The 22,972-nt window shown below is 40.0% G+C and overlaps 1 protein-coding gene across 3 annotated transcripts in view; it reads right to left on the bottom strand.

The window, feature by feature from the left end:
- Positions 1-22,972, bottom strand: part of BDNF (brain derived neurotrophic factor) — a 78,340-nt gene that overhangs the window by 47,258 nt on the left and 8,110 nt on the right. The window contains exons 1-2 of one of the 3 annotated variants that reach the window (XM_077288045.1): positions 5,374-5,702; positions 3,219-5,205 (exon numbers count right to left, since the gene is read on the bottom strand). The exons of 1 other annotated variant lie outside the window; for it this stretch is intronic. The gene's annotated coding sequence lies outside the window, so the exon portion shown is untranslated. Of the gene's footprint in view, positions 1-3,218; positions 5,206-5,373; positions 5,703-22,972 lie in introns of those variants that run through there. One more of the 3 variants, XM_077288044.1, reaches the window with a different exon arrangement.

Consider the following 22,972-nt stretch of genomic DNA (forward strand, 5'->3'; position numbering starts at 1 on the left):
GTTGTTTAACGTCACTATATTGAATTTCTGGTGAGGTAATAACATCCAGAGAGGGAATCCTACATTCAGTTCTGTGTGATGACCACTAGAGGGCGCCCTCACACTTCTAATCCGCCATTGTCTGGGAGAAAATAGGAGAAAATCCGAAGTGTATGGCTTTGTTCCAGGTCTCACTGTGAGCTCTATTCACATTCATTTGCAGGCATTACATTTTTTTTTCTATGATTTAATCATCGTTAGTAAATTTAACTTTCACTAAAAGATTTAGAAAGACTTTAGTAGTGTTTGCTAAACTATATCCAACACATATGCCAGAGCCTGGTACTGGGGAGCGACACCAGCAGCCAATACAAGGACTGGGAGCAGAGAGCAGGGAATGACAGCTCTGCTGGGAGCAGGCAATCCCGATTAACCCCTTAGAAACCAGGGAGCCTACAAGAAGCAGCTAGGGATGAGCAAATGATGGGATCCATGGCTTCTCCATCAGTCCACTCCACCGTCAGCCGTCAATCAGGCGGATCACACCAAGCTTTCATCATGTGTGGATCCATGACAGATGCCACAATGCAATGACAATGTAACTCCTTCACAACCACAGAGAAATGACTAGAACCATCACAGTCTACAGCCCATAATGAGAGGAGTAATAGCCCTATTCACACTGGGAGGTCTATGGCGGGATGAAGGATTTCAGGCAGATCCATTACATTATCTTCATAAGTTTTCCAAAGAGTTAAATAACAAATTCAGCACAGCTACATCTGTGCCAGGGAGCACTGCAAAGACATTCCTAGCGACAGAATGCAAGTCAGTGCCTTGCCTCCTCTGTAAGCGATGTCATGCCGGCGTGATGTTCTAAACAACGAATTGCCTCCAGCATCAAATACAGGTTATGTCCCCTTGTTGGAAAACATAGAAGACATTGTTAAATCCCAGCGTTACACAAGCACAGTCCCTCTGTAGACACTTCCCCATAAGCCTCTCCATCCCCTGTAGCCTTTTTCTCCAATACCTGCCCAAGTAGCCTCCTACTCCCCAGTAGTCCCTTACTTCATGGCAGCTCCTTATTATATCCCTCCATAGCCCATTACCCCTAAGTAGAGCATCCTCCTATTTGTAACTAACCCTATTTCTAGTAGCCTTCGTCCTCAGTAATCTCTTACTCCACAAACTCCATGGTAGCCCATCACCCTTACCTCTCTATAGTCCCTTATTCTTTAGTAGCCCTTTCCTCAAATTCCCCGGTAGCACTGACTACTTATTCTTGCACACTTCATAGTGGACCCTTCTCCCTACTTGGTAGCCCCCTCATTCCAATAGCCCTTTATGTTTTCTAACTAGTAGCTCTGTCTTCCCATTTTCTGTAGCCCATTCTTACTTCCTAAAACCCCCTTCTAACTTCCCAGTTGCCCTTCCTCCCACTCCTTGATAGCACCTTCTTATTTTTCCCCTAGACCCTTTCTCTTACACTCCTTTAGATCCCTACCACTAGTATCCTTTACTTTTTACAACCCAGTAGCCCTTTTCCCTCACTCCCTTATTTCTTAGTGGCCCTTTTTCCTACTTTCAGTTAGCAGCAATCTCCTACCCAGTAGCACCTTTCTCTCACTTTCCAGTAGCCAATCATTCTCTATCTTCCAGCTGCCCAGTAACCCCCTCTTCCCTCTTAATCCCTGATAGACTCCTCTTCTTTCTCCCCAGTAACCCACTCTTCTTCCCTCTTACTGCCTGGGAGACTCTTCTTCTTTCTCCCCATTAACCCCTTCCTCCCACTCTCTCCCTCCCCGGTAGACCCTTCATCTTTCTCCCCAGTAGCCCCCTCTTCCAACTCTCTTCCCTCTTCCTCCCTGGTAGACCTTTCTTCTTTCTCCCCAGTAGCCCCTTCTTCCCTCTCTCTTTCCTCTTCCTCCCCAGTAGACCCTTCTTCTTTCTCCCCAGTAGCCCCTTATTCCCTCTCTCTTTCTTCTTCCTCCCCAGTAGACCCTTCTTTCTCCCCAGTAGCCCCTTCTTCCCTCTCTCTTTCCTCTTCCTCCCCAGTAGACCCTTCTTCATTCTCCCCAGTAGCCCTCTCTTCCCACTCTCTTTCTTCCTTCTCCCCGTAGACTCTTCTTCTTTCTCCCCAGTAGCCCCCTCTTCCTACTCTCTTCCTTCCTTCTCCCCGGTAGACCTTTCGTCTTTCTCCCCAGTAGCCCCCTCTTCCCAATCTCTTCCCCTTTCCTTCCTGGTAGACCCTTTTTCTTTCTCCCCAGTAGTCCCCTCTTCCCCCTTCCTCCCTGGTAGACCCTTTTTCTTTCTCCCCAGTAGCTTCTTCTTTCCTCTCTTTTTCCTCTTTCTCCCCAGTAGCCCCGTCTTCCTTCATTCTCACCGATAGACCCTTCTTCTTTCTCCCCAGAAGCCCCCTCTACCCACTCTCTTCTCTCTTCCTCCCTAGTAGACCCTTCTTCTTTCTCCCCAGTAGCCCTTTCTTCCCTCTCTCTTTCCTCATTCTCCCCGGTAGACCCTTCTTCTTTCTCTCCAGTGGCCCCCTCTTCCCACTCTCTTTCCTCATTCTCCCCAGTAGACCCTTCTTCTTTCTCCCCAGTAGCCCCTTCTTCCCTCTCTTTCCTCTTCCTCCCCAGTAGACCCTTCTTCTTTCTCCCCAGTAGCCCCTTCTTCCCTCTCTCTTTCCTCATTCTCCCCAGTAGACCCTTCTTCTTTTTCTCCAGTATCCCCCTCTTCCCACTCTCTTTCCTCATTCTCCCAGGTAGACCCTTCTTCTTTCTCCCCAGTAGCCCCCTCTTCCCACTCTCTTTCTTCATTCTCCCCGGTAGACCCTTCTTCTTTCTCTCCAGTAGCCCCCTCTTCCCACTCTCTTTCCTCATTCTCCCCGGTAGACCCTTCTTCTTTCTCCCCAGTAGCCCCCTCTTCCCACTCTCTTTCCTCATTCTCCCCGGTAGACCCTTCTTCTTTCTCTCCAGTATCCCCCTCTTCCCACTCTCTTTCGTCATTCTCCCCGGTAGACCTTTCTTCTTTCTCCCCAGTAGCCCCCTCTTCCCACTCTCTTTCCTCATTCTCCCCAGTAGACCCTTCTTCTTTCTCCCAGTAGCCCCTTCTTCCCTCTCTCTTTCCTCATTCTCCCCGGTAGACCCTTCTTCTTTCTCCCAGTAGCCCCTTCTTCCCTCTCTCTTTCCTCATTCTCCCCGGTAGACCCTTCTTCTTTCTCCCCAGTAGCCTCCTACCTTCTGTAAGTGTCAGCTTTTTAAAGACCCTTTAGTTTAGGTGCAGAAAAGTATTTAGATGAAAGTTTGGAGCGCTCACAGATACTCTCATGCTGGTGATTAGAAAGCAGATTCATTGCAGCGCCTGAGTGACAGCTAGCAGCTCCAATGTCTCATGAAATGATTATGAGGAAGATCAGAATCCAGTTCTGTGCTCCTTCCTATAGCCCTTGCTTGTTGAGTTTAGCAAGCCATTTAGACCAGAATGTCCTGGCTTTTGTCAGTGAGAAATTATTTAGGATCCTCTTTGTACTTCTATTGGTCAAACTCCTATCCACTCCACCGAAATGCTGGGCACTTAAAGCGACAGAGCCTGCCTCTTCCCCAGCAACACACAACATCATAAAAGAATAATGTCACCCTGATGGGAGCTAAACATACACCTTCCACACGCCCAACTTTCCCCTAATATCTCCTGCCAAGTCTCTGGTGGTGCAGCCCTGGCATCTTAGTCAGTACTTTGCTGCTGTTATTTGAAATGCAAATGTGATCACCTGGGGAGATCCTGTATTTATAGTCTCAGCGCAGAGAGATGGGAGTTGCAGGGAGATAAAAATATTCTCTATTTCTTTCTTCTTTTTTTTTTGCAGCCTTCCTTATGTAACTGGCGCCATGACAAATATTTTGTGGAACATGATTTATAATTGCTCTCCAATGGAAAGCAATGTGCGTAACAACAGTGGATGCAGCAGGGCTGACTTTGTCATGTGGCACAATGGACTATTATTACTCGCCAGCCTTAGGACCGAGGGTAAGCGGATCCTGGGTTATGACGCACAAATGATGCAATGAGTTTCGTGACAAATTCCCTTATGTTTCTGCATTACATTAAGTTACTAATAAAACAAATATCTACATTATCATCATTTGTTTACTTTAGAATTGTGTAAATATGTAAAAAACTTCCTTTATGAAGGAGATGTCAGTGTCAGCACCAATCATCTGGCATATTTTACATGATAATAATGAGTAGCATTTAATTTTCTGGATTACAATAGGATAATTTACAGGACATATATCTAACAGCCAGTGATAATGGTAAGAGTCCATTCATGTGGGGAACAGAGTTTGTCATGTGGCACAAAGCATTGGGAAATGACAATGTGGCTACTGCAGGTGTGAACCGAGGGCTCACCATGCACAATGCCAGCCAGCTCTGCTACATCTGCACAATGCCAGCCAGCTCTGCTACATCTGCACAATGCCAGCCAGCTCTGCTACATCTGCACAATGCCAGTCAGCTCTGCTACATCTGCACAATGCCAGCCAGCTCTGCTACATCTGCACAATGCCAGCCAGCTCTGCTACATCTGCACAATGCCAGCCAGCTCTGCTACATCTGCACAATGCCAGCCAGCTCTGCTACATCTGCACAATGCCAGTCAGCTCAGCTACATCTGCACAATGCCAGCCAGCTCTGCTACCTCTGCACTACGCCAGCCAGCTCTGCTACATCTGCACAATGCCAGCCAGCTCTGCTACATCTGCACTACGCCAGCCAGCTCTGCTACATCTGCACTACGCCAGCCAGCTCTGCTACCTCTGCACTACGCCAGCCAGCTCTGCTACCTCTGCACAATGCCAGCCAGCTTTGCTACCTCTGCACAATGCCAGCCAGCTCTGCTACCTCTGCACAATGCCAGCCAGCTCTGCTACATCTGCACAATGCCAGCCAGCTCTGCTACCTCTGCACTACGCCAGCCAGCTCTGCTACATCTGCACTACGCCAGCCAGCTCTGCTACCTCTGCACAATGCCAGCCAGCTCTGCTACCTCTGCACAATGCCAGCCAGCTCTGCTACCTCTGCACAATGCCAGCCAGCTCTGCTACATCTGCACAATGCCAGCCAGCTCTGCTACCTCTGCACAATGCCAGCCAGCTCTGCTACCTCTGCACAATGCCAGCCAGCTCTGCTACATCTGCACAATGCCAGCCAGCTCTGCTACATCTGCACAATGCCAGCTAGCTCTGCTACATCTGCACTACGCCAGCTTTGCTACATCTGCACAATGCCAGCCAGCTCTGCTACATCTGCACAATGCCAGCCAGCTCTGCTACCTCTGCACTACGCCAGCCAGCTCTGCTACCTCTGCACTACGCCAGCCAGCTCTGCTACATCTGCAGCCATTCACACACAAGGAGAACGACCCACCTTATTCAGTTAGTTTCCAATGAACACATCAACACACTTGTATATTTGGAAATCTCAGTTGAAACTCGGGATAGTTTGGTTTGTTTTCTTGCAACTTCCTATGTGAAAGGCTAAAAGCAAAGTGCAGCCTTGGTCTTCTGGAGCTGAGAGATGGCAATCATTGGTAGTGGACACTGCATGGTGAAGGCAGTGGGGTCTCCTCATTAAGTGGCTCCATGGGCTCTTGCTGGAGAGAGAGGCTCCTACTACTGGCACTCGCTGGGGTTAGGCAGGAGCTGGTCAGCCCTCTGGAGCTGTGAATGGGATGTGGGAGGGGAATCCACGCAAGTCTGTGCTACTCGCCCTGACGTGGGGCGTCACGTGACTCCTCCCCGGCCTCTAAGACAGCCGCCGAGCTGAATGAATTACAAGCATCACACAAACCCCCTGCAGGAGGGGCGGGGCTGCGGCATTAACCCTTCCCTGCATTTAGCTGCAGCTAACACCAATCAAAAGAAGAAACTTTCTGTAGATTAAATGAGGATCAAAGATCGGACAATTCTATTATCTGTCTATTATCTATAATCTACCTACAATTTATCACATATATCTATTATCTAGAATGTATCACATATTTATCTATCTAGTATCTATACATATGTATCTCATTTACATTTATCTGTATCACATATCTAATATATCTTTCTATATCTATATCTGTGTATTATGTATGCATCACATATCCATATTTATCCACGTACCTACCGCTCTATTATCTATCTATCTATCTATCTATCTATCTATCTACAATATCACATATTATCTATGTAGGGATCTGCCTACCAAGTTATCATCTCTATTTCTGGCTCAATCTCTCTGCATTGCTCTGTCTCTGTATACCCATAGTATGCACCTTGGGGAAGAGGCTCCCCTGAGAGACCACGCTCCGTGCAGGCTGGGGTGGTCCTCTAGTCTCCATCCCTCTGTAGAGGCGCGAGCTGTCAGGGCTCTGCTCTCTTCACATTGCCATCAGTAGGGTTCTCTGCCACCTGGTGCAGATTCTACTGAGGAGCCTTCATCATGAAATAGCACCTGATCTGTCACCTGGTTATTAGGCATTGTGACCCAGCAGCCCCAGGCTAGTCATGTTTCCTTCTGCGGAGACCACATAGTCTCTGGGCCATCTTACTGTACGAGCCCAAATATTAGGCAATGCATAGCTACTGTGTTACTGAGGGCACAGGGGCCAGAGAGACAGCACAATATGTGATCAGACTGCTGGCAGCACAGGGAGGGGGATGGGGCAGCCCTGCGACTACACGATTGTAATTCAATATGCCTGTTCTATCATCTCATATCTATTTACAGTATCTATCTATCTATCTATCTATCTATCTATCTATCCATCTATCTATTTATCCATCTACACATCTATCTATCATCTATCTATCTATCTATCTATCTATCTATCATCTATCTATCTATCTATCTATCTATTATCTATCTATCTATCTATCTATCTATCTATCTATCTATTATCTATCTATCTATCTATTATCTATCTATCTATCTATCTATCTATCTATATATCAATCTATCTATCATCTATCTACCTATTATCTTTCTATGTATCAATCTATCTTTCTATTTATCTATCTATCTATTATCTATTTAGCTATCTATCTATCTATCATCTATCTATCATCTATGTATCAATCTATCTATACATCTATCTATTATCTATCTATCTATCTATTATCTATCAATCATCTATCTATCTATCTATCTATCTATCTATCTATCTATCTATCTATCTATCTATCTATCTATTATCTATCTACCTATTTTCTATCTATCTATCACCTATCTATCTCCTATCTATCTCTACATTGATGTGTAATATTCCTTTGTTGTTTTTTTCACCTATTATTTGGAGACATCTTTTCTTTCCAGACGTGAGGCTTAGATAATGTCTGCACAAGTGTCCATTACTGACAATAAATGGGATTGTTCATCATTATTCCTTCAGGGATCTTGTATTAATCCTGTAGAACAGGAAGAAACATATTGATAGTTTGGAGTCTGTGCTAAAGATCATTCCTCTCCCCTGCGTTGGTTACAGGAGTCCCCGGGGGGCAGAACCGCACATGCCGTGAGATGGGCAGAGATTTTTGTCTTTGTGTCTCAATTTCCCATTGTGTTTTTTAGACGCTGCGCCATGCTCACAAGTGGGAGACGGAGCAGTATATTCGCAGCACACTTCTGGCTGGCGGGGAGAATCCTTAAAGTGTTTATTTAACTAATGATGTTTAGAAGTCATCTCGTCCATTTGCCAGGACCTGACAACCATTATGGGCACAGGATTCACTTTTAATATGTCTTTTTCTTAATAGGATCTAGAGCTTTAATTCTCTACAGTCTGGGGGAGAAAACCCTGAGTCTTTACCTCTCTGAAGAACCAGACACAATAAGCAGTAAGGTAATGGCATGGGGCTGAAAGAAGCCACAAGTGCTACAATAAAGTGCAGAGCTGGCTTATACAGGGGCGATAAGCAGGAAATATAATATTTCAGTTATGAAAGGAGAATAAATTAACTGATCCCTTTGAAATCAATGACTTCAGATGAGTTCTATCCAATGGGTTTGGGCACATTTATAGCAATATTGATATAAAATGACTTCTGCTACATATCCCCAAAACAAGGGCTTTATTACTAGCTGTAACAGTGTGCGAAATCATCCAAATCCCAAACTATTTATCTAACACTTCATCTAACTAGATAGCCGATTTCTTCCATTGTCATTCTGCTTTCTCCTCCCTAGTGCAAAACCAACGCATGATGTGAATCAGACAAAATGCCCGCGTCATACTATCTATATAAAGCCCTATGCAAAAGGACAAATGACAAAACCATTCCTTAACCCTTTCAGCTGCAAAACCTCACAAAGGACCAAGTACAAGTGGGGATGGTTTACCAAAGCTTTGGGGAATCAATCTGCCGTGGTGTTTGCCAACAGCCCCATAATTCAATGTCTAGAAAGGGACGTCAGGGTTGGATGAAGGCAAGTAAACGATTAACCTAGACAGACTATTAATTAAAGGGGTTATTCAGGCTTAAGCTATAAGTTGGCAGTCATGCTATGAGGATCCTCCTGAGCAGGTGATCATGTGACCCAAAGTACGAGATTTGCCACATTCCAACTAGACGTGTCTGACCTCACTTAATTCACTTGCATTGACCATGTCTAGATGGCAAGTGACCGCCCGTAGCTCATATGGATAATGAACATGCACAAGTGCTATGAGGTTATAGCCACCGGGCTAGAATAGACTTAGGTGATTTTTATTTAGCCAGTTAATGTAAAGCTGAAACTGCAATGCATATCAACAGAGTAATCTAGATGCTGATACTGAAGCAACAAAAATGCTGGAGATTTCAGCTCTGAAAATTAAATGCAGCTTTGAAAGACGAATGCGTCTTCTGGATTTACACATGCTGGAACTCACGACCAGCTCAGAAAAGCAACAGTTATTCAAATTTAGTGAACTGTTGCTGTAGAATAATTCCATACGTACGAGTAAAGTAAATTCTACAACCTCTGCCGAAGAACCAAATGAATCTGCAAATTGAAAAAAAGGACCCGCAAAGGCTGGAATTGGCCACCAAACCTGAAAATGGCGGTGTTTTCTGGTCACAAAGAACAATGTATACTGCTTCACCTGCCATCTTGAAATGAAGAATAAACTGCTTGTAGTAAGAAAGTCGTGAACATGTAATTATCAACTGGAGATTTACACTTAATTAAAATCTAATAAACTGCCAAACAATTTTCCATGAACTTCTCCAACCTTCCTACTTCATTAGCGTTACTCCAACCTGCCAACCTGCTCTCAGATGCAAGGAAAGGGCACACTGTCATATGCTATCATCTCAGCCACCATGGATGACTGTTGTTAGGTATTTTCAAGAAATAGTGATTAAACAAATGAGAAGTTAGTGTAGCAAGGCTTGGCATCCCAGCATCTCATGCTATTAATACTTTTAATTGGCTGAGGTCAGCTATAGTAACACTTTGTCTAATTATCTTCCGTGTATGCACTTTATGTGGTATGGAGGCAACGACGATGGTGTACACACTTATCATGCCTCCTCGGCTGATTGATCGATGGCCCATGGATGGAGAGCAATGCTAGCTTTAATACGAGCACTTTATAAAAAAAACACAATGACTCAATCCAAAGTAGTAAAGCCTGTTTTAAACTCAGAACCCGTCCCTGCGAACAGGTCAATTATATCCGTTCATAATGAAAATCACAATTTGATATTAGCGTTGATTAATTGATTTAAAGGGAACCTGTCATATTGAAAATGCAATCCCAGCTGCCACCAACATGGCATAGAGCAGGGAGAGCTGAGCAGAATGATATATAGGTTTGAGGGAAAAGGTTCAGTATAACTTGTGTTTTATTCATCTAATTATCTACTTAGTCTAAGCTTTTCAGCCAAGTAGGTGGTTCCTTTCAATGATTCACAGTTATCTCTATATACACACTTATACTAGGAGCGCTGTCAATCACTGATTAGGACCACCCTCTTAAAAATAGGGAGATCATAAAAGGAATAAAGTACAAGTTATACCGAACATTTTCCTGCAAACCTAAATATCAATCTGTTCAACTCATCCTGCTTTATGTCATGATTATATTTTTAATATGAAAGGTTCCCATTAAACAAAGGCATTTCCAAAATTCCAACACCTGCTGTTAAGTGTCGAATTGCCGAGACCCCCACTCCTGTTACCAGTTTGAAAGTAGTCATGCATGAGTGGGCAATAAAGTCTATGGGATAGACAAAGACAGCGGAGTACTATACTTTACTGTATCCCCATTTTTATAATGTGGGGGAGGGGAGGGGATTTAGGGTCCTAAAACTATGGTAATCCCAACAATTGGACAGTTTTCACCTTTTTTGCTGAAAGGTTATAAGTTTTGCTTCTGAGAACACGTTCGGTATTTATAGGTAGTTTCAGGGTACTGCCCCAGATGCCTCTCACACAGCAAAACCATATCTCACAGTTTGCTCTGATGAAGGGCAGCACCCCGAAACACAGTGTCTAAAAATTGAAATTTTGGCTTTGGCTTTTATCCTAAGTCATGTGAAAGGCTCGTTAGAGAGTTGACATTGACTGATAGGATTGCAACTTCCTATAGGTGGCACTAGAGTTCTAGTCCTCTTCCTCTCTGAAGAGACTATTTGCATATTTCCCAGAGGAGCATTGCGGCTTTAAGTCTCCTCCTCTTGACATGCTTAACATGTTGCTCTCTGCAAGGAGAAACGTTACTTCTTGGATCCCGGTCAGACGCCTCTCACACAGCCAAACCAGATCTCATACTTTGCACTGACGAGGGGCAGCACCCCGAAACACAAGAAAATTGAGATTTTGGTTTTGGCTTTTATCCTTGGTCATATGACAAGGCTCGTTACAGAGTCAATATTGACTATTAGGATGGCTACTTCCTATAGATGGCTCTAGAGTTCTAGTCCTCCTCCTCCTCTCTGAAGAGACAATTTACAATATATGGTACAAACCAATGTAGTCCTCCCAATCTGAGGTGTTTCTTAAGCTTTATAACAGCACATGCAGTGGACTGGTAAACATGCAAGGAGTTTCATCCTTGGAGATTTATCTTTCCTCCTCTTTCGTAGAGGAAAGATCAAAATGATAGCTTATGTTTGACACAATATTTCCTATTTCCTATAAAGGCCAATAATGTTGTAATAAAATACAACACAATTACCAAATGTTTGCTGCCATGCTGTGACTTCTGATTTACTAATGTGTGTTGTCAATTTTATATTAGTAATACTTTACAATTTTCAATTTTCAGCAAACTTTGGGAAACCTAACATAAAACTCAATACCAATAAAATAAGTAAGTAAAACATTCAATGACAGCCTTCGGAGTATTGTGCGGCGTTGAGTGGTGTTCGCTGAAATACAAAGACCAGACTAAACGAATATATGACGGAATGCTTCCAATTGTTATGTACTTTGCTTGATGTATCAATCACAGCTTTGCTTACATGTCTGAGCTTCATAAATGATGGAGGAGTATGAAAGAGTCTAAAAACCTTTAGCATTACAGCCTAAAATACAACTTCGAGGAAACCTAGCAACTTTCATAATGAGCCGATGATCCATCAAGTCTGGTCCTTATCTGACCTGTGTAAACATTTACCTTAATTATGTCGCCATAATTGTTATAATAGTTGTGTGAAGATTATTATTATTATTATTTATTGTTATAGCGCCATTTATTCCATGGCACTTTACATGTGAGGAGGGGTATACATAATAAAAACAAGTACAATAATCTTAAACAATACAAGTCATAACTGGTACAGGAGGAGTGAGGACCCTGCCCGCGAAGGCTCACAATCTACAAGATTGTGATAAAAGGGCAATAGTAGGGTCTCTATTTTTCCTATTCTGGAAACTCTTCTTTAACTTTGAGCAAACCTCTCTACACGTAATTGCATTGTACAGAAAGGCATCCAGATAAAGAATTGTTAGTTTGATATTAGGAAAAATGTCTCCTTTACCCAGGAAGAGGGCCACCTTTGCCTTTTAGCTGTTACTCTTCTAACTGAGCTCCATTCAAGCTGAGCTCCTATGTCTGTAGAAGAATAATACTGTTTATGAAAGAAGAAGCAAATCTTTTTTTTCAATCTCATATAAACCCATTAATTATTAGCACAAGCATCAGATTGGAGGTGGGAACCCATACATTTAAAAGTAGCCTTTAGCCATGTTTGAGCCTATGGAGGAGGCACTGCCAAAAGATTTACATTTATGGATATTGGCTACTGTGCAATGTAATGCTAATGCCTGGGGCTGACAGAGCCTCTTTCCTTTACTTGAACTGAGATACATATTATTAATCTATTCTGTGTACGGTCAACCTTTCTATTTCCCAAAAGGCCTCGAAACCGAGCTACAGCTGCCCTGCGAGATCATAACACAGAAAAAAACAAATTCAGTCCAGAGAAACATGTTTTGTCAGTTACTCCTATGCCCAAGGTAATATGATAATGGGTTTGAAATGACAAGCAAGGACAGTGAGATTGCAGGTAAGGTCAAGAGCGCATGTACGATAAGAAAAGACCTAGCTAAAGACCTAGAGAAAGCACCGATCATTGGCTAGCTGCTGTGTCGGCTCTCCCCATACCGGTGTCACATGTGGATATGCCATATGTGGACTTCAAACCATGACAATGACATTGCTTCAACTTGACAAATGACTGTGTGAAACTTGTCATTTTGAACTTTCTCTAATTGTTAAAATGCTACAGGCAAAAATGAACAGATCAATCAAAACTGACTGATGACAGGGGTAGGACAACACCGCCATGAGGTGAGAAGCGAATTGGGCTTTGGTGGACTTTGTTACAGGATAAATGAAAGGAAACCAATACTTGTTAGACAATTAAAACAGCTACAATATATCTGTACAAGACATAATAAATAAATATGTAGACAAAACAGAAACACATTCATTAAGGTGACTGGAACTAGTGGGGAGGACTACATGGTCTAGTACCTAGAATTGAAGAAGTTAAAGGTTACAAGGTCTGAATGTTAGCATGAATACCAAACCTCCATACATCTCTGGTATCACAAACCTTCAATAACCTGTAAAATGCATGCCAACATGCTCCTAACCATCTATATGGCGGTCCCAGGTAGTACATGGTACCATTGTGACTGCTATGGGGTCCTTGGAGAGTTGGGACACAGCCATGGTTGTCTCATTGTTGTTGGGTCCTGCTGAGCATATACACAGCCTTTTACGTTATATCTCCTATCCATTGCATAGGTTATAACTTTTTGATTGCTGGATATGACACCACTGGAAGAGAAGTTGGCTTAATGGTCATGGAAATTGGAGAAAGGAAAAACAGGAGAAACAGACATCAGGCTTTTGTATTCTAGAAGACTAATTTAGGTCTTTGCTATATGCTACTTCTATTCCATAAACTGGACTCATGGGCCAATATGTATTAAAGGGTTTTGCCACTGCTTTTTATCAATGCTCCATCCTTAGGATAGGCCATCAATATCTGATCGATGTTGGTGCGACACCCAGCACCCCTGCCGATCAGCTGTTACCAGCACAGACGGCGGACAGAAGATTTTGTATGCAGTATAGTGGCTGTGGTCGGGTACTGCAGATCCACCATTACTGAAATTAATATAGGTGGGTCTGCAGTACTTAGCCGTGGCCACTATAGATTTGATGGAGCTGCTGTGTTCCAATAGCATGCCAGAAATTATGGCAGCCGCCGGTAGCTGCTGATCGATGTGGCTGCCGGGTGTCGCACCTCTACCGGTCAGATATTGTGGCTAAACCCTTTAAAGCAGGCATATCTTCCACAATTCTAGGACTCTAAGCAATGAGATAGATGTTGTGATTTGCATCAAATTAATAACAAAAAAAACCTCATCTCATCTCGCAGGTTTTTTTCCGGTTTGAAAAGCAGCAAGAAATGTCAGACTTTTAGTGCAAGTTTTCATTTAATTTTTTTTTTAAACCTAGTATAAAATGCTTAGCAAATGTGGGCCATGAAGTTTTAATAATTCTATTCTTCCTGTTTGGAGTGGGTTGTATGTAATGTTTTTATACCCTGCCTTAGGAGTTATCTTTGAGCAGGCATGCTATATTTTCTCCATGGCAAACAATATTTAGTTGAATGATCCAATATAGGAGATGGGGATCCAGTTTAGAGGGAGACAACATTGGTGCTGTACATACAACAGTATCGTAAAGGAACAGATTGTGCCACAAAATGAGGAAGTCATTTCACTTTGCTAGCTTGGAACACTTTAAATAAACCATTACCATATGTCTACATTCCTTGGAAACTTAGTCAATCTTAAGAATGTTGCTTTCCTTTATTTTTTTAATTCTGCACAACTTTATGTCTTTATTCTTGGGTTTTCCCATATCTCTCACACATGGCTTTGGCCAAAATGACAGTCTCTCTGGCATTGTTTATTGGGAGCTGAAAAACGACCTGTTCCAACATCATGTAAGAATGCAGTCCGTGGCAACAGTGAGATGCGGAATGTACTGCCTGGCATAGAAGCACAGTCTACTTGTCTCTCATTATTCAAGATGACACTTTTTTTTAAAATAATTACACAAATGTAAGGAAGTTTGGGCAAACAAGCTTTGGTCTTCTTGAGTACGAGGGAAGTTGGATGTTTTAATCTATGAAAGGAATTATTTTATTCCATCAGTTCCAATTTTGCAGGACTAAATGAGCCGTTGAATTGTGTATTTTAGGCACTATAATAAGTTAGGCTTTGTGCAATTTTTTCACAATGTTATGTATGGCCAAATTCAAGGCGGAATCCAAAAGTAAAGGCGCATTATAGGTGTTTCTTCTAGACCTAAGTTCAAGATCCTAATTTATGTGTGTAAAAACTGCACTGTGTGACCAGAACACTCATATAGGGTTACTTCCACCAGTCTTTACCAAGTTGCGTTTTGAGTCCTCACTCCTGGCTAATGTTGGGATCCTAAAAGTCAGACCCCTCTTTTGTGAAGATGGAGACATGGTGTTGGGCACAGTCTGTAATATATGAATCAATACTATGTCATATTTGTCTTTCCCTACAACTGTAATCCTTCCACTTTCTAATACTGCACCCTACAATTCTGTGTTTCAGATATATTTCCCCTATGTGTCCTCTCCTGGCTCCCATCTCAGGCTTTATTGCCTGTAGCAACCAATCACAGAGCAGCTTGCATTTTACCAGAGCTGTTTATAAAATGAAAGCTGAGCACTGATTGGTTGTTATGGGCAACAGAGACAGCTTATATATCAGACAGTTTGTATAAAGAACCTTTGCACCAAATATGGACAAACACATTCATGCATTTAATGAGAGAAGCCATTGGTTTAATGAGTGTTACTCCCGCTCTTTCTCTGCTTTGTCGGTCACATAGGCAGGCGCAGTCAGAGCGGAGAATAGCTGCTACGCCATTGACAGAGAGTCCATGTCCACCCTCTGCAGCGAGGAAAGAACAATGATACATATGCCACGTAAAGAAAAGCAAGAAAATCATACCCACTATAGAAAAACAGCAGGTGCCTAATGAGCATGTGCGACCTGTCATGAAAACAACTACAGGACGTATCCGTGGGCAACCAGGTGTTGATATCCGGAGCAGCGAGCAGTGCACTTCTGGATATTGGTTACACTTGATAACTTGGTTTATTTCAGGATTTTAAGCCAGTGAGTTGTGATTGATATTGTGAGAATAACCCTTTAATATCTAATAAAATTCTGGGACAACCCCTTAACATTTGGATTGAAAATGTGAGGTTTGAAGCGCTAAACACATATATAATCATTAATCAACCATTGCTTTAAAAAATTTTTTTTTTTTTTTTTAAAAAGTAAGGAATTCTGTAAAATGACTATGTATGCCATAGGCAATCTGTGTCAAGCCTGTGCTAGATCAGCCTGTACAATGAAGCTAAACGCTATAGGAATATATATATATATATATATATATATATATTTATATTTATATATATATATATATACACACACACATATAGTGTCTAACTTCATTCAGATTGCCAAATATATATATATATATATATATATATATATATATATATATATATATATATATATATATATATATATATGTATATATATATATCTATATATATATATATATAGATATATATATTTGGCTTTTTTATTTAATTTTTTTCCCCTCTCGTTTTATATATGATCTTTCCTCCTTTTCTCAATCCTTTTTCCACTATGCTGTCTTGCTAACCAACACAATTTTCTCCATAAAATATAATAGAGGAGGAGGTGCTGGGTAATGGGGCATAACTACATTGAAACACAATTGCTAAATTACGGTGCAATCACACAGAGCGCCTAGGGCAGCGGCAACAGTAAATACCGCTCTGTCTACAGCTATTATGATTGTCAGGCTGCAGATTCTTGGTAGAAATACGGAAAATTAATCACGTTTCACCTTTCCTAATGCCCCCAATTCATCGCTTCACATCTTAAAGGAAAAAAGAAATCTAAAATGTGTTTTTGTTTGTATTAATTCCATTTGATTAGATTAATAAAATGGTAGGTTAAAAAAAAATCTATATATTTAATTCTGTATTTTTAAATATTATTACATTATCAATAAGATTAAAGAAGAAAATTGTTGAATGTGGGTGTAGTTTGTCAATTGTCCATAAAGTACAGTAATAACTTAACCAGTTCTTCTAAGCAGATTACAGGTTTGTACTCCCACATTTCTGTCTTAATTATCTCCACCAGGATGAGATAGTTAGGTATGATCTATAGCTTTTCCCAGTGTCACCGTGCCCACACACCTTCTGTAATTCATGAGCTATCATACACCTTTCAAGCTAGTTGGGCTATTTAATTATCTATTGTGCCAGATGGGAGTCCTGTCAGCCAATCAGAAAGCAGATTTCACAGAGAATATTTGATTCAAGATATATATATGTGTGGTTGTATTTCGGCTTTTTTTTAATCGTTTTATAACCTATTTTTTTTGATTATGCATTTACAAAGGAAATATTTAACCATTCAGGAAGCTAAAGAGCCTTGCTGCAATGTGATGGGTGTTATAGATTTTTATAGTGTAAAGAATTCTAATTGTAAGTGAATTTTCCTTGCTGGTCTTGATAAAAAATATACATAGCCACTATTGAATAAGCTATTTTCTTGATATATGTATTATTCATTCTTTATACTTTGATATTATATATATATATATACATAATATCTATATACGTATATATACATTATATATATAAATATGAATACATATATATGTAAAAATATATATATACTCACATATATATAAATATATATGCATATATATGCATGTACATACTGTATATTTATATATATATATATATATATATATATATATATATATATATATATATATATTATATATTTAATGCCAAATAATACTACTTCTAAAAATTTGTATTATTTCAGTTTTTTCTATTATTATTGCTATTGTTATAATTATTATTTAGTTTTATTATTATTATTATTATTTTTAGGTTTATTATTATTATTATTAGGTACAATATATGTTTTGGGGACTAGCATATAGACCTAAAAATAATGCAGGCTTCGAAGGCAGTCAGTAAAGCAGAGTCATATCCTAGGACTGCATTGGAGGGAAATTTCTAGTGGGTAGTGGTAAATACACACAAATATCTTTTTTATGGTACCGTATTTGCTTTTCAACGCGTGGAGCTTTTGTATTTTTTTTATTTTCATAATATAACGATCAGCCAATGACTAGCATTTGGATTAATTACACAAAGACATAAACAGGCAGTTCTTCAAAGTGTCTTTGTGAGTTTGCACAAGAAACTACAATATGATCTGAAAAAGAAATGCATAACTATATTACATCTTAGCGATGTTTTCTGAATATAACTGATTTTCTTTTGTTTTAATCAATTATTTTGTATTAATTCATAATCGTGCCTAGCTAGATCAAATTACTTACACAACTGATGAGATTTGTGTGGAAACGTGCGTCGGGGTGTGGCACCACACTTTACAGGAGGTAAGGCTACTTTTATGTGAATTTTCACTACTTACTGATGGAATTTTTAATTTTTTCTATAGGTGACTATGAGTTATTGAAGAATTACATTCCTAATATGATCCTATATACACTTGATCTTCTGGATTTACCTGATGTATAGTAGGTATCTTTGCGTTGCACACTGAACTGACTCCATTTTTGATTACTTATATATTGTCTCAGCCATTAGCTTATTTTAGGAGTATATTTATCTGTATAATCTTTACATATACCTCCTGTCATATATACCTCTTTGCATGTTGTGTTGCCACCTGTTGGTTTCTCATCTTTTTTGTACCTTTTTAACCATTCAATGAATTATTTTCAATAAAGTCTCACTTTTGATCATATTTTGGTTCCTTGTGTATTTTTTTCTATAGTCTTCTAATGATTATTGTATTGAACCACCAGCATATGTTACATGTATATTATTTGGCATAATCTGTATCTCTTAGGACTTCCTGTATTCACCATTTTGCATTTGCATGCCATGATTGGATTCTCCTTTCATCTCTAGTGTCAAATCCAAGTAGATTACATTGGGGGGAATATTTAGTGGGTAGTTGTCACATACACACAAATATCTTTTTCTATGGCTTTTGCAATTCAACATGTGAAGCCTTTGTACTTTTTTTTATTTTTGCAATATAACGATCAGCCAATGACTAATGGATTATTTACACAACACACAAACAGGAAGTTCTTCAAAGTGTCTTTGTGAGTTTGCACAGGGAACTGCAAAATTATAAAGAAAAATGCAGAACAATATTAAATCTTAGCAATGTTTTCTAAATATAACTGATTTTCTTTAGTTTCAATAAATTTATTTATATTAATTGATAATCATGGCTAGGTAAGATGAAGATCATATTAACTTAAGTGACCAATTCGATTTTTGTCATGAGTTCATGTTTTCTGGCATCCCAATGACAAGAACGTCAATGTGTTTAAGATTATATAATAATAATAATAATAATAATAATAATATAGTTCGTAAAGACTTTGAAAATATGTTAATAGTGTTGAAAGTGTATTAAAAGTAAATGATAAAGTATACTGGAACATTAAAGGAAGTAATTAATATGATTAAATATTTTACAAAATCTCATCGGACCTTACCAGCATTGCAGTTAATCATAATGGTTTCCAAAGCCTTTAATTGGCAAGTGTATATTTGTGCTGGGCTTATTTAGAATTCAAAGAAAAAAATATATTAGAAATTAAATACTTTAACCGGTTACCATAATATTTGTTTACAACTAAAAAGCATAGGTTATAGGAAGAACTTAGAAGAAAGTTTTTCAGAATTGCAGAAGATTTTTTCTTCCATTTTATCTCTCAGTCCAGTATTAATTGTTCTGTATAAATACACATTTCTATTTTTCCACGGTTCTTCAAAATGGGCCCATATTTTCCATGAACTATTTTAGAGATAGCAGCGAGCTCTCTGAGTCAGCGTTTACTGGAGTTTTGCCAATCTGTTCAATATCAGTTGACTGCATCTGCAGCGGAATGGTAATGCAATATTTAACCGAAATTTCCCTTTACTGAGTGTATTCATATAGCAAAAATTTGCTTTACAGCTGTCAATGAAAATGGGCAATTACATAACTTTTTTTGTACTGATATTACTATTTATACTACTACTCCTGTTTGTATTATAAATGTTAAAATGGCAAAAAAAGGTGCCTTCCAAAATCTAGCGACAGATTTTTTAAAAAAATGATATAACAATTTGTTTATATTTGTGAGTTTATCATTAGTAATAACAATGATAATGCAAATAACATGTATTGATCTTTGAGGTTATCTGTGCAATTGCCAATAAACAAACAGGATCACGATCTAAATTGATGCACTCTCAGACCTTAATTGTGAATATTTCTGTCGTAGACTGTATTATTCAAGCTATTTAATAAATCTCATGTGAAGTAAAACATATAAAATAATCTGTACCTTACCTGGATATCCTATATAATTTGGATTGTGTAAAGAAAAGGACAACTGATGAAGGCTTATTCGGGTGAAACGCATTGTGTTTTAATTTGTGAGTGCGCCTTTTAAAAATAAAACCATTTTTAATGGACTACGTGGGGGTTCATAACCCCATAAAGTCTTTACTACCTTTATATATATTCTGATATCTGGAACCATCACCAATCCAATGGAATCGCCTGTCTGGATCAAAACGCTTCCAAATCCTACATGTTGAAAAAGTTTCTTGGAAAGAATTTTTCACGGTACACCAGACTGGCAGCAAACCTTCTGAAGGATTCCTTACATCATAAGTGATTCTAGGGTTGTGTCTACCTGCACAACTCTCCAGGGGAGAAAATACCCACCATTTCCTTCTGATATATTATTGCCACATTTACTACACTTAAATGGCCCTCCTTTCTAACTCTCCCCTCCATTTCCAGGCTACTTCACTAATAAAAGAAGACAGAATGGATTAAAAAGATTTTTTTATGTTGACACCAGATTGCGTTCCCTAAAAACTCTTATAAGAATGTTTTCATATTGATAGGATGTTTGTCAATAAAAAAAAACTGTGATCATCTCAGTAATCCGGCATCTAATGGTTTAGAAATTCCAATAATGTGTTGCAAAAATAGTCTCATTTATTTATTTATTATGCTTGTTTATATAGCACCATTATATTCCATAGCTCCTTATAGACATCATCATCACTTTCCCCATTGGGGCTCACAATCTAAATTCAGTATGTCTTTAGAGCGTGGGAGAAAACCAGAGGAAACCCACACAAACACGGGGAGAACATACAAAGTCCTTGCAGATGTAGTCCTTTGTGGGAATTTAGCCCAGGACCCCAGGACTGCCAATCCACAGTGCTAACCACTGAGCCACCAGGTGGTATTTTGATTAAAAATATGTAAACTAGCATATGATAACAGTCAGACGAGTAGATGATTTGTGGGCAATTTGGGGGGTTCAAATTCTAAAGATAAGGAAATAACCATAAAACAAATGGAATAATCTTTGTAGTGTCCGTGTATTTATTACTACAGACCTCCTACAGATGCCGAAACATTTGTATCATGAGGTCATTACGTTGCCACTGAAATCTTGACGTGGACATTTTCAGATCCCAGAAGGGGCCTATAATAGTTACTGGATACCACCGTTGCCAACTTGACTTTTTTTTTTTTTTTCTATGGTTTACCAAAAATTACAGACAGACAATATTTTTTACAGACAACCAACATAAATCATTATTATTATACATGATCCATGATTCTGATATGAGACATCATCTGAATTCACTGTAAACTGTAAAATGATTACAGTCATAATAATCTGTACGAGTTTCTTCAGGTTAAAAAAAATCATGGACACCTTAATTTTGTTTTTACGGACATGACAAAAAGAGTGCTCTATTTTTTATGGACCATGCTGGATTTTCTGGACAGTTGGCAATCCTTGTTTTATGACAATCTCTTATTCATTAATAGAAGGACTTGCCACACTACCCAACTTATTTTTTTTACTCCTAATATTCTGACATATTATATAATTTAACATCTTGTGGTCTCAAAGATGTCGTAATATTGGGCTTTGCCTATTTTGTATTTTGCATGGTCCATAATATATCTAACCATAAGTAGGGTTAAAGCTGCCTTTTGTAGAATGTTAATGGAAGAATCCAAACCGTTACCGATGTTGAGAATTTCAATAAGGTCATATGTAGTGTTGAGCATTCCGATGCTGCAAGTATCGGGTATCGGCCGATACTTGCTGTATCGGAATTTCCGATACCGAGATCCGATATTTTTGTAATATCGGATATCGGTATCGAAACAACATTAATGTAAAAAGGTGTAAAAGAAAGAATTAAAATAAAAAAAATCGCTATACTCACCTCTCCGACGCAGCCGGGACCTCAGCGAAGGAACCGGCAGCGTTGTTTGTTTAAAATTCGCGCTTTTACTTGCTTACGTGAATTCCCGGCTTCTGATTGGTCAGGGCGGCCATGTTGCCGGGACGCGGACCAATCACAGCAAGCCGTGACGAAATTACGTCACGGCTTGCTGTGATTGGTCCGCGTCACGGCAACATGGCCGCCATTAACCAATCACAAGCCGTGACGTCACGGGAGGCTGGACACGCGCTTATTTTGAAAAGCGCGCGTGTCCAGCCTCCCGTGACGTCACGGCTTGTGATTGGTCACGGCGCCATATTGCCGGGATGCGGACCAATCACAGCAAGCCGTGACGAAATTACGTCACGGCTTGCTGTGATTGGTCCGCGTCCCAGGAACATGGCCGCCATTAACCAATCACAAGCCGTGACGTCACGGGAGGCTGGACACGCGCTTATTTTGAAAAGCGCGCGTGTCCAGCCTCCCGTGACGTCACGGCTTGTGATTGGTCACGGCGCCATATTGCCGGGACGCGGACCAATCACAGCAAGCCGTGACGTAATTTCGTCACGGCTTGCTGTGATTGGTCCGAGTCCCGGCAACATGGCCGCCCTGACCAATCAGAAGCCGGGAATTCACGTAAGCAAGTAAAAGCGCGAATTTTAAAGAAACAACGCTGCCGCTTACAATCGCCGAGGTCCCGGCTGCGTCGGACAGGTGAGTATAGCGATATTTTTTATTTTAATTCTTTATTTTACACATTTATATGGTTCCCAGGGCCTGAAGGAGAGTTTCCTCTCCTTCAGACCCTGAGAACCATCAGGAATACCGTCCGATACCTGAGTCCCATTGACTTGTATTGGTATCGGGTATCGGTATCGGATTGGATCCGATATTTTGCCGGTATCGGCCGATACTTTCCGATACCGATACTTTCAAGTATCGGACGGTATCGCTCAACACTAGTCATATGCATAAATATTTTTAGAAAACAGAACTGAACATGATGGTTGTTAATTATAATTGTG

Source organism: Ranitomeya variabilis, chromosome 2 (genome assembly GCF_051348905.1).
Source record: "Ranitomeya variabilis isolate aRanVar5 chromosome 2, aRanVar5.hap1, whole genome shotgun sequence".
NCBI classification, from domain to species: Eukaryota; Metazoa; Chordata; class Amphibia; order Anura; family Dendrobatidae; genus Ranitomeya; species Ranitomeya variabilis.